Below are 11,855 nucleotides of genomic sequence, written 5' to 3'. Positions count from 1 at the left end.
ATCTTTGAATAAATTTCAAAAAGTTGTGAAGATAATGCAGAGAGTTCCTGTATATTCTTGACAATGTTTCTCTAATGTTAACATCTTACTTTCCCATGGTACATTGGTCAAACTCAAGAAACCAACGTTTTATGTGTGAACTTGGCTAGGCTATGGTGTCCAGTTGTTTGGTCAAACACTAGCTTAGAAGTTGCTGTGTGGTTACCTTGTAGATGTGATTAGGATCTCAGTCGGTTGTTTGAAGTAAAGGAGATGACCCTCTGTAACTTGGGTGAGTCTCATCCAGTCAGCTGAAGAGCTTAAGAGCAGAACTGGAGGTTTCTCCAAGAAGAAGAAATTCTATCTCAAGCCTACCACTCAACTCCTCTCTGAGTTTCCAGGCTGCTCGTCTCCCCTGGGGATTTTGGGCTCGAGACTGCAACGTCACCTCTTACTGGCATTTCCAGCCTGCTCAACTGCCATGTGGATTTCGGACTTGCCAGCCCCCATTATTTTGTGAGCCAATTCCTTAAAATTTGTTGGCTCTATCTCTCTGGAGAACCCCACCTGATTACTATTAACTAAACTCCAGATTTTATTTGGATTTCATCAGTTTTTCCACCATTTTCCTTTTCATGTGGAATCCAACCCAAGATCCCACATTGTGTGTAGCATTGCACTTTTAGATGCTCAAATTTGTCAAGTTGGCTCCTTATCATTTACATGAAACCCCAGTGGCCTTTGATAGTCTTTTTTTTTTTGGCCTTTGTGTCAGGCCAATAAAATAATAAACCGTTCTCAGTCTCATCTTGAACATTCCTTGCTCTGGACTTGGAATAAATCATTTTTATAAGGAATCCTATAACGGTATTTAGAGTGTTGGGGTTGCTTATTGTTACTGGATTATCATTGATTTTAGACCTTTTCATCAAACACATTTAGGAAGTATGTATTCGTACTGTCTTAGTTTGCCAGGGCTGCTACGACATGGTGTGATGGCATAAGCAAGAACGTACTGTCCCCCAGTCTTGGAGGTGAGAAGTCCAACATCAAGGTATTAAGGGCTCACTTTCTCCCCGAGCGTGTCTGTCCTCTGTCACTTGGAGAGCTCTCTCTCTCTTTCTTAGTGTCTGCTATCAGACTCCCCCTGACTTCTGGCTTCTGCTTCATGTCCCATTTCCTTTGCTCGTAAGGACTTCAGCCATTGGTGAAGACCCACCCTCGTTCAGTTTGACTCCTCCTTTACTGATGATATATCCTCAAAGACCCTGTTTACAAAGGGGTTCACACCCAAGGACCCAGCATTAGGACTTGAACCTGCCTTTTGCAGGGCATGTGATTCAATCCCCAAGGCATGTTTTTTGAAAAGGAATAATGAATTATGAATTCATACTGACATTTACAATTCAAATGAAAGATTATGGGGTTTTGAATGCAGTTACTCTGATTTTACATTTGCATCTGTTTTGCACTAAGCTTCTTGGTTCCTAACAACGCACTTACTTATTATGTTATTTATTATGTATAGTAATTATACTGTGTACTTTGAGGCCAAACAGTATCAGGAAGGGTAAGCTCAGGCATGCTGTGGAGACAAATAGTCCCAGATCTCAGTGCTTTGTCCTGGCAAAGGTTTGCTTTGTCCTCCCTCCACATGCCCATCCTGGCTGGTTCTGGCTCAGTGCCTCATTCTCTTTACCTAGAGGTCCAGGCAGGTGTAACCCCCTCCTGATGGAACATGATTGACTGTTACAGGGGGGCAAAAGGAGACTTGGTGGGCTACAAGCAGGTTTTTAAGCTTTTTTGCACTATCACTTCCACCCATGTTTCATTGGCCATATCAAATTGCACGCCAATCCTGAGTTCAACAGGGCGGGGATTTTTATGTAAAATCCTCCTGCAAGGAGAGAAGGTGAATAATTGTGAATAATCCACCACGAATACTGACATTATTAGTAAACATAAGTCTATTAAGTGCAGCTTAAGATTCTTTGCTGTCCACAGGCTATATCATTCCATTTGAAACAGTCAAAATCCTATTTCATTTGAAGGAATTTTCCTCCATGTGATTGTGCCGCCAACACGATTTACTGTTAGGTTTATCTGTTTCAGTTTGTTTTTTACTTTTAGGGGCTGCTGTTTTTACATATTTTATATTTTTACTTTCTTATTATAGAAAGCATTGACATAGTTCCAAATTTAAAATAGAATACCAAGTGCATTCAGAAAGTTCTAGCCTGCTCCCGGCCCCTCCTCTCTCTTCTTGCCCTTGCCCTGTAGATCCTGTTCTTTAAATTACTTTTTGATTTATCTTTCCTTTGTTTCTGTTTTGAGAATACACGTGACCATGTATGTGTTTTGGGCAATGAGATGTGAAGCCCCAGCTTGAAGGAGAGCCGTGGTCCCCACCGGCTGTGCCGCTCAGGGGCGGTGACGGGCTGATGGTGTCCTCCGCGTTTCCCTGCAGCACTGCGTCGGATCCTGAGATGTGGCTTCTCTCGGATGCGGGAGTGACGGGCGTCTGTGTGCCTTTCGGCCTGGCTGGGGGGCGCCTCGCCATGAGCACGAGTTGCTTGGAGAGTCTTCCCTCTGCAGCTATTCCAGTGAAGCGTTTGTAGGGAAGGAGACACGGAGGTCTGGCTGGAACACGCCTGGATCGATGGCTTGGCTGCCCTTTGACTCCGGTTTTGCCCAGGGCTCCTGGCTTCTCTCTTCCTTGCCTGCCTCGGGTCTTCGGGGGCTGCAGGGCCAGAGAGCTGGAGCTGCAAGGCCCTTCCCTGCTGAGGGGATGCACGTGAGCTGCAAAAGGGGCTGTCTACTCTCTGAAGTCCTTCTCCTCTCACTCCCTGATGCTGGGAGGAGCTTCCAGGGCCCTGATTCCTCGAGACCAAGTAAAGTCCATTTCCCAGCCCCTGGGGATTGATGTGGAGCTTGTCATACAACTGTCCCAAGAGGGCTTCCACGCGGTAAGATGGAGTTTGTGTTAGCTTGAACCTTGCCCTGAGGTAAAGTGCTGGTTATTGGACCTTGTTCTGAAGGAATGTACTTCTGCCATCTCTTCTAGTGCTCACTCAGGAGCGCCTGGGTAATCGGGCATTCGTGGCCCCAAGGAAACCTGTCATGGTGTTTAAATAAGGAGAGCTCAACAGTCAGAAGTGCTAAAAGATAGCACGTATATCATCTATGTCCTCGACCATGTGTCTGAAAATGGGCATTCTAACAATTCTAACAAACAGGGCTTACTTTTTTATTAAAACTCAGGGGAAAACATTACCTGATATGATCTTGTTCATGCCACACTGTCTCCTATAGCCAAGGCAGTAATTTATTTTACCTGACTCTGAAAAGACTTCTTGGAAATGCTGGTTGCATTGGAGGTGGCTGTATTAGGTGGCTAACGGGGTGCTCTAAGATAAGAACCTCCGGACTGTGTAGGAACATTTAATATGGTTCTTATCTCTTATCTTGATTCTGTCAACACAACTAAAGAGGCTTAGGTGCTTCCAATGATAGGATTTGCTGCATGGGGTACTGAACTATTTTGTACTAAAATATTATTGTTCATGAAAATGCTGTTTTATACATGGAGGCTCATATACTCCATTCCACTGACAGGATGGATTCTGATTGATGTTTGGGATGGCTTGGTCATTGATTGACAGCCTCTTCTGGGTTCTAATGGCCCCTTGGATTTGCCTTTGCAGAAGTTATCTCAGCTGTAAATATGTGCTGTCATCTACGACTCATTTGACTGATGTTTGTTACTCCTCTCATCAGTAAGATCCACAAGAATGGGGTTGGGCTTATTTTTACTAAGAATTGTGTGTCTAGTCCAACACAGTGCCCAACCATGGGAGATGCTTAAGAATGTTTGTGGATAAATGAAAAAGTATACCCATAGTTCTGGAACCCTGAGAAAGCTATTGGAGCTGACTATGTTTTCTGCTGGCTTTGCAAAAGCTCCACAAAGGATCAATTCCAGCACATGACCCAGTGTTCTCATTGCAAAACCCTGTCTGATACAGGTGAGTATCAGAACAGATACTATTGCAAAAAGGCTCTTTCAGACTATAAGGAAATTAGGTGAAAAATACTGTAGTTTTAATTCTCCCAAAGGCTTATCTTCTTTCTTAACATGAGATTTTTCTGCCTTTAAAAACCAACCTGCTAAATGTAGCTATGTAAAAATTGCTTGTTCAGAACTTTACAAGCTACAAAATGTATTATTGAAATCTGTAGTTATATAATAAACAGGCGTAGAACTATGTAACAATTCCCAGTATGAAATAATCATAAAATCCAATATTACTTTTCCCCACTATAGCCTATATTTTTTTAATAAACTGTCACATCTTCTGCACTCTGCTATCACCAAGCATTTCCTTTGTTGTCTGAATTTTGTGCTTTGTCTAATCCTGAACATAACAAGCAAGAGCTGCATCTTATCTTGCACAGTGAATTGCCCAGGGATTTGCAATAATAAACAAGTTTGTTTTTAAGCCAGCCTGGAACTTTAAGGAGCTGTCCAAATGCTGACGGCTTCCTGGGGAACACGTCTGGGGGCTGCCACGCTAGGGCTGACTCCCAGCTGTCACTGCCTGCATTTGAAGGTGTCACAGGCTGCCTTTTGAGACAGACCCTGCCTGTGTGTGGCTGGGGTTCTGTCCTATGGCTGGGACCCTCCCACCCCTACGCTGTCTTCCTGCTGGTGCCCTGCTTGCTGCAGTACAGCCCAAGGTAGAAGCCCTTCCAACCCTCATTTTCTCTGCACCGATGTAGAAAAAATAGTTTATGGGTTGAAAGGGCATGAAAGGGATTTCCCTGGGGTCCAAAGGTGCAAATAGGTTTCCCTTCTAAGGGGGAAGAGCCGGTCCCCTCCCAGGCTCCTTGTTTGCCCTCAGACAGAGGAGGTGCTTGTACCCAAGCCGGGGACACTCGTTCCAGCATCGATTTCCCCACCGGGGGGCAGCAGAAGTTTAGGATGGAAACCAGCTCCATCTTTTACATTTCAATTTTAAATCTTCATTTCTTCCTATGTCCAAATGTTTGTTTCACCCCTGTGGAGGGATGTTTTCTTGTCAAGGCCCACCGATTGATGCCAAATACAATAATGATGAGATTTGTAGGCGAGGTTCTGGTTCTTGATGGAAGATGATGCTGATAATAATGGGGATTAAAAATAATAGCTCAAGACCTGTGCTTGGGGGAGCCTGCGTGGTCCAGCGACGCCTAGGTCTGGGTGGGTGTCAGCTACCTCTGGGGTGGACTGGGAAGCCCCTCGTGGCCGTGCGTGTCAGCTACGTTCGTTCTCCAGCAGGGGTAGGGCAGGCACTTTGATCTCCCGCGCTGTGCTCCTTGGTCTCCCTTGATTGGTTCAGGAGTTGGTGGTGCATATGGGGGAGTATCCCCCCAGCCCCCCCCCCCACTTTAAAATGATGAACAGCCAGGACAGTCTCTGAAGGCTCGATTTGACAGAACTCGGGTCCCAGTTTTGGTCATGGAGATCAAGGAAAGAGAGGCCTGGGTGTGCTAGGGTGCACTCGGATGGGCTCCTGCAGAGGCGGACAGGCGACCGGATCTGGATGAATTTATCAACCCTCCAGAGCAGGAGAAAATGAAACTCTAAAGACTGAGGCATAGCTAAGCCAACTTGAAAGGTGAAATCACTGCCCTCCCCCCTGCGGGACACTGATTACGTGCTTCAACTTGGCGGGCCTGGGCTGGGGGACCTGATCAGCCCCTGGGGAGGGTGGTGGGCACGGGCGACAGCGCCCTCCACAGCCCCCCGGGCCTGGGAAAGTGAGGCTGGAGGCAGGCCCCATTTCCTCACCCAAAATACCACTGTTAGGGGAGGCTTGCCGGAGGGAACCGCCTTTTCCCCACCCCCTTATCTTGCCCGGACACTCCCCGTTGCCAGTGCAACTCCCATCACCACCAGTGCGCATACATTGTTGCCAGACACCGTTACCGGAGCAACTCTCGCCCCTTTTCAATCAACCTCCGCGCCCTCTCAGAACCAATCCAAGCCTTTAACCTCTACAGCTACCCCGCCCTCTAAACGCCCAATATAAGCTTGTACTCTCCCCTAATAAACTCTCTTGGTTTCTTCACCCTAAAAGAACCGTGTCCCGCCTGTTCCTTTCTCGCCGCCCTCCATACTTTGCACGCCTCCGCCGGGGACCTGGCCAAGTCCCCCGCCTCGCCCTCGCCTCCGGGAAAGAGCCCCCGCCGCCGGTACCCTCCAAGCAATCCTGAGAGCCTAGGATTTAGCAACCGGCCGCCACCCCCCCCCAGACGAGTCAACTGCGACCGCACCCCCTACGTGGGATCAGACACCCAGGGGAGTGAATCTCCCTGGCAACGTGGAATATGACTCCCGGGGAGGAATGTAGACCCGGCATCGTGGGACGGAGAACATCTTCTTGACCAAAAGGGGGATGTGAAAGGAAATGAAATAAGCTTCAGTGGCAGAGAGAATCCAAAAGGAGCCGAGAGGTCACTCTGGTGGGCACTCTTACACACACTTTAGACAACCCTTTTTAGGTTCTAAAGAATTGGGGTAGCTGGTGGTGGATACCTGAAACTATCAAACTACAACCCAGAACCCATGAATCTCGAAAACAGTTGTATAAAAATGTAGCTTATGAGGGGTGACAAGGGGATTGGGAAAGCCATAAGGACCACACTCCACTTTGTCTAGTTTATGGATGGATGAGTAGAGAAATAGGGGAAGGAAACAAACAGACAAAGGTACCCAGTGTTCTTTTTTTACTTCAATTGCTCTTTTTCACTCTAATTATTATTCTTGTTATTTTTGTGTGTGTGCTAATGAAGGTGTCAGGGATTGATTTGGGTGATGAATGTACAACTATGTAATGGTACTGTGAACAATCGAAAGTACGATTTGTTTTGTATGACTGCGTGGTATGTGAATATATCTCAATAAAATGAAGATTAAAAAAAAAAATAAAGACTGAGGCAACAGAGCTGCAGATTTACAATGAAATAATTGCAGCATCGTGTGCACATCTTCATACAATTAGAAATTATAGGATCCCATGAATGGCAGATAAAATTTTTTTTCTGTAACTTGTTTCAGAGAAAGTCATAATCTTCTTCTCCCCAGTTAATGAGAGAAGGATGGCGTTGTCTGGGTTTTGTCCTTTGGGATTGCTGTCCTTCTGTCTTCTGAATCGAATCTGCACTTGTCAGCTGGCTCCAGCTCGGGGGTTTGCAGCGGAGAGGGAGTGTGCTGGTGGGGGCTTCCTTCTTGTTCGCCACATGCACGAAGACTCTTGGAATGTCAGAGGCTCGAACAATGTCACAGACGACACGCAGGGTCGTGGTTCTGGACGATGGCGCTGCTGGGTCCTTACCCCGGGAGGGCCCGGGTCCTGGTCCCTCTAGCGGGTGGTCTGCGCCTGGCCCGACTCCTTAGCACAAGGATCATTGCCGCACAGGCCCTGGTAGGCGGCCGTGACCCTGGCTGACCTTTACCGGAGAAGTGAGTCATCCCTCTGCTCTCTATACCCCAGCACGGAAACCCACACGAAGGAGTGTTCGCAGCCCCCAACTCGAAAACAGCTTCTCTGCAGTCGTTTCAGGTGACAGCGTCCTGTGCCTTCCAGGCTGGGGGATGTGTGCCCGACTCTGGTTCCACTAGTTCATGAATTTGTGCATAATAAGTGGTCAGGACTACTTGTTAAACAAATGGATAGTTGATTTATTTATCTATTGTCACTGGCTTGATAAACTTGCCATCATCTATTAAGGGATAGAATAGAAAACACACATCCTTCCCCTTGCAGCCCCTCTGTGCCTTCCCCAGAGGATAACCAGGGGTAATTGCTCCTCAGGTTTGGTTTCAGATAAGCGTGTATGTTTATATGTGCATATGATTTAATGAAAACATAAACATATACTTCCTATTCCTCCTCTCTTTTTCATCCAATGTGCCTTGGATATGGTTGCATGTTAGCACTTAGAGATCTAACTCATTCTAGTAATTCTACTAACAGGCTGCACAGACCCTCAGTAAATGGATGCATGGTAATTTGTTTAACGAGTCCCCCGGGAGTGGTTTCTAGTTGCTAGCTATTTCAAACTACTGTGCAATCAACGTGAGGTTGTATATGTCCATGGACTAGTATTTCAGTCCTAGGATATTCAGTCCTAGAATCGGAAGTGCTGGGTCACACGGCAGGTGCACTTAAAATTTTGACGGACACTGCTAAGATGGCCTCTGAAGAGGATGCACCAATGGATGGCCACTGATTTATACTCCCACTAACAGGGCAGAAGCTGGCCCGTCTCCTTGCCCTCATCCAACAAGGGCTGCTTGTCACCATATCCTCCTCCACGTCTTAGCACTTCAAGAACCATTTGATGATTTTGGTGATGTTTTGAAAAGTGAGTTTAAAAAAATGGTTTGTCTTTAGCAATTCAAATTACTTCAGTCTACTGGTGTTTTCTGTGACAAAATGAAACACCAGGTAAATCCCATGGCTGCTGACTTGCACATAATAAGTGTTCAGTCATGCTACTCCTTTTCCCCTTGAAGGATAATTATCTGTAGTTATTTTCCAGAAAGAAAAGAAAATCTGGTTGAGGGTGTGTTGGAGCAGGCAGGGATAGAGCCTAAACCTCGTTGAGCCCCTATTTGATGGAGGCTCCACACACAGACCGGGAGATTTTCTCAGCAGCCTTTTGGGATGGGTGGTGCTTTCTGTCTTTACAGATGCCCAGCCGGGGTCCAGCGAGGTCAAAGTTCGTTTCCATGGTTACACAGTCAGTGGGAGAAACCCAAGCCTGTGCATTTTACTGCACCCTAGTAGTCAAAATTTACTTTGAAGGACAGTGCACTTTCGTCTGAAGCAAGGGTTCTACAGCAAAAAAATGTTTGCAGGCCTCTTTGTGTGCTGCTGGGCTATAAATGAACCGTCTGGGAGCTCTGGATGATATGTGCATAGATTTCATTTAAGCCTCTTCTTAACATGTTGCTTTTTGAATTTCCAGCCAAAGGGTTTTGGTGTTATTCTCAAATTATTCAGGTTAGGAAATAAAACTGGAAGGAAAGTCATGTATGTACCCAGTGCATTATTAATAAAGTAGAGGAAAATCAAACAAGCAATAAAGTCTTTGGAAAAGTAATTTAAACTTTTGATGTGGTCACATAGATTTTAGAGGGGAAACAGGGTCATTTTATAGAGTTCCCCTATCCTTCAATGAGGCATAGAAATTTATAAAGAAGCCCAAAGGAAATAATTTTGACAGGCATAAGCCTTTAGTTTTCCCATTATTAAGTGGATCTCTTCCTGAAGAATGAAATATTTGGTAAAACATTTTTCTTCTAAGTATGCTTAGCAGTGTGGGGAATTCTTGAGTGGCAGCTCTGAGCCAAGCCCTTTCTCAACTGCAGGGCTAGGAGGAGGCTGGAGTTGCGGGAGCCACTGGTCATTTCCAACCCCAGGAGAGTGGGAAAGCCCACTGGCCTACAAATCCAAGCAGCTGCAAGTGCAAGGTGAACAGATGTGCTAGTTGTCTACTCCTAAAAACTCTTTTAAATTCCTACTTTTATAAAACAGTTAATAGTTTGCTTGCTTAATGTAGATCAGGTGACAATTTTATAGAATCAAGTTCTTTCCTATCCTATAATCACCAAACAAATATAATAGAGATCGGTAAATTAGGGAAAATACTCAATACCTAATAGGAAACCTTGAAATGGAGGATTTTTTTCATTTACATATTTTTATTTGGAAATGTTTATATCAATACAATGAAATTAAATTTTAGAGACACTGGGTTATCATTAGTTTATTATAAAAGAGACATGGAAATTATTTACATGATGGAAGATTTCAAAACTTCGGTGGAATGGGCAGCTTCTCATGATGCCATTTCAATAGTGATTTCACTCTACATACTTCTCAAGAATGTCACCATCTCGAAATAAGAAATTATCCTCATCATCTAGAACTACTTTGGTGCCTGCATATTTGGGGAGAACTTTATCTCCAACATTCATGCTAACTGGTTCAGTGTCTCCACCCTTTCCTTTAGATCATGATCCAACAACTACCACTGTTGCCTGCAATACTCTTCCTGGAGATTTTTCTGGAAGCATAATGTCTCCTTTAGTTACAGTTTCAGCTGCGCTCCTTTGAACCAATACTCAGAGAGGGGAAGAAACTTTCTAAATGCTTTCCCTGCCATGGCTCTGGTTGCCATAACTCATACTCTGCTCTCGTGCTACCATCACCGCAAGGAGAGAAACCGTGGTCCGACCCTCAGGCTACAAGAATGTGGGAAAAGGTTGCCCAACGCGCAGGTGCACTTGCCCCCTGCCCAATGCCCCGCCCCCATGAGAGAGGGCAGTTGCACCAGTGTGTGCTGTGATTCATCAAAATGAAGGATTTGAATGACTTGAATGGTGACACGTATTGACTCACTGTGATATTGCACACTAGCTCCAATAGACATTGCAAATACATGACAAATGGAAGACATCAGAAAAGTTTTGGGAGGTTTTGATGGGAATCAGGTATTTCCAATTTCTCTCATCCTTAGGGGCTGCCAGGAAATTACAGGCTTGGTGAGGTTCCCCAGATCCAGGAGAAAACCTCAAGGATAAATTGGCTACATCATGGCTACAACTGTTGGTAGATATAAGATTAGCCAGAGCCTGGGGCATTGACCCTGTGTCCATTCTTTCCTCATCTTATGATTTTGACTGCTTTTAATAAGTTTCAGGTATAATCCATTTGAGTTGATTGCAGCCATGGAATCCCTACAGGGAAAGTGTTTTCTAACAGTGCAGTGTGTCATGGGGAGACACGGACCTTGGCTGTCCTTGGTACTGGATGTTTGACAGTTGCTGACCCTCAGTTTCTGGAGCATGGATCTGAGACCCCCTGCCATGACATGACATGGCAGCAGTCTGCTCTTTATGACAGCCATGAAGCGAGAACTCCCCATGCTTTTTGGAGGCATGGATGTGTGTTTTAGTAATATGGACTATCAGGTTTTAATCTTCAGAGGCCATAGTTGAGGGTTCACTTTGCAAGACTGTATCCTTTCAGTATTGTTTTTTTTCCTTCTGTTTTTATAATGTATTGGTATTTTCTTCAACCAGCATTTAATAATACAGAATTACAATGGTGTGAATGATATGGAAAACCACATGCCCCAAAACCTATACAAATAGATGTTACTTTTATGAAGACACGGTAGGCTAGAGATTGGCTCTAGTCTAAAAATGCATTCTCAGAGCGGGGAAGGGACAAAAGAAATCGAATTAGATTAGAGTGGGAAAAGGGGGCTCAATTTTCCCACAGACCCCTACAACTCTGGAGACGAGCGCTCATGTGGATCCTTAGAAACCCTTTGCTCTTTCTCTGGAGACACTGCCTTGTGGGTTGTGCTGTCCTCCCTTCCTGAGGCAGGATAACGGGGGGTTAGCACTGCTGGGGTTCCTTTCTTGGGTTGGGCAGCTGCTCCTATCCCACCGAGGAGCATTCCTGTTGGAAACACTGCCCAAGAAAGCTCCTGAAGAAGATGAAGTGTTTGAGGAGTTTCTGCTCCATGGATCCATTAATTGGAACAGTCCACCATCTGGGAGCACCATTAAAAATTTTTAAATGACATGTCAGTTGGGAAAAAGTTATGTAAAAACAGTAATTTATAATTTTTGTAGGGGCACATATATATGCATGAAACCAGAAAAAGACCTTCCATTAGGGAGGGGAGAGGGAACTTCACTTTTATCTGTAATGTTTAATTTTTTTCCACAAAATTTATTTATATTTTTAAAATCAAAGTAGTACATGTATAAGACACAACAGTTAAATAGTACTACTGGGCTATTAACGAAAAAT

The 11,855-nt window shown here is 45.0% G+C and overlaps 1 pseudogene; it reads right to left on the bottom strand.

Annotated features, from left to right (window-relative positions):
* Window positions 1-9,892: 9,892 nt before the first annotated feature.
* On the bottom strand, window positions 9,893-10,194 carry LOC119510920 (annotated as a pseudogene).
* Window positions 10,195-11,855: the final 1,661 nt, after the last annotated feature.

This window comes from Choloepus didactylus, chromosome 15, assembly GCF_015220235.1.
Source record: "Choloepus didactylus isolate mChoDid1 chromosome 15, mChoDid1.pri, whole genome shotgun sequence".
In the NCBI taxonomy this organism is placed as follows: domain Eukaryota; kingdom Metazoa; phylum Chordata; class Mammalia; order Pilosa; family Megalonychidae; genus Choloepus; species Choloepus didactylus.
This window is presented reverse-complemented; position numbering and strand designations above follow the sequence as displayed.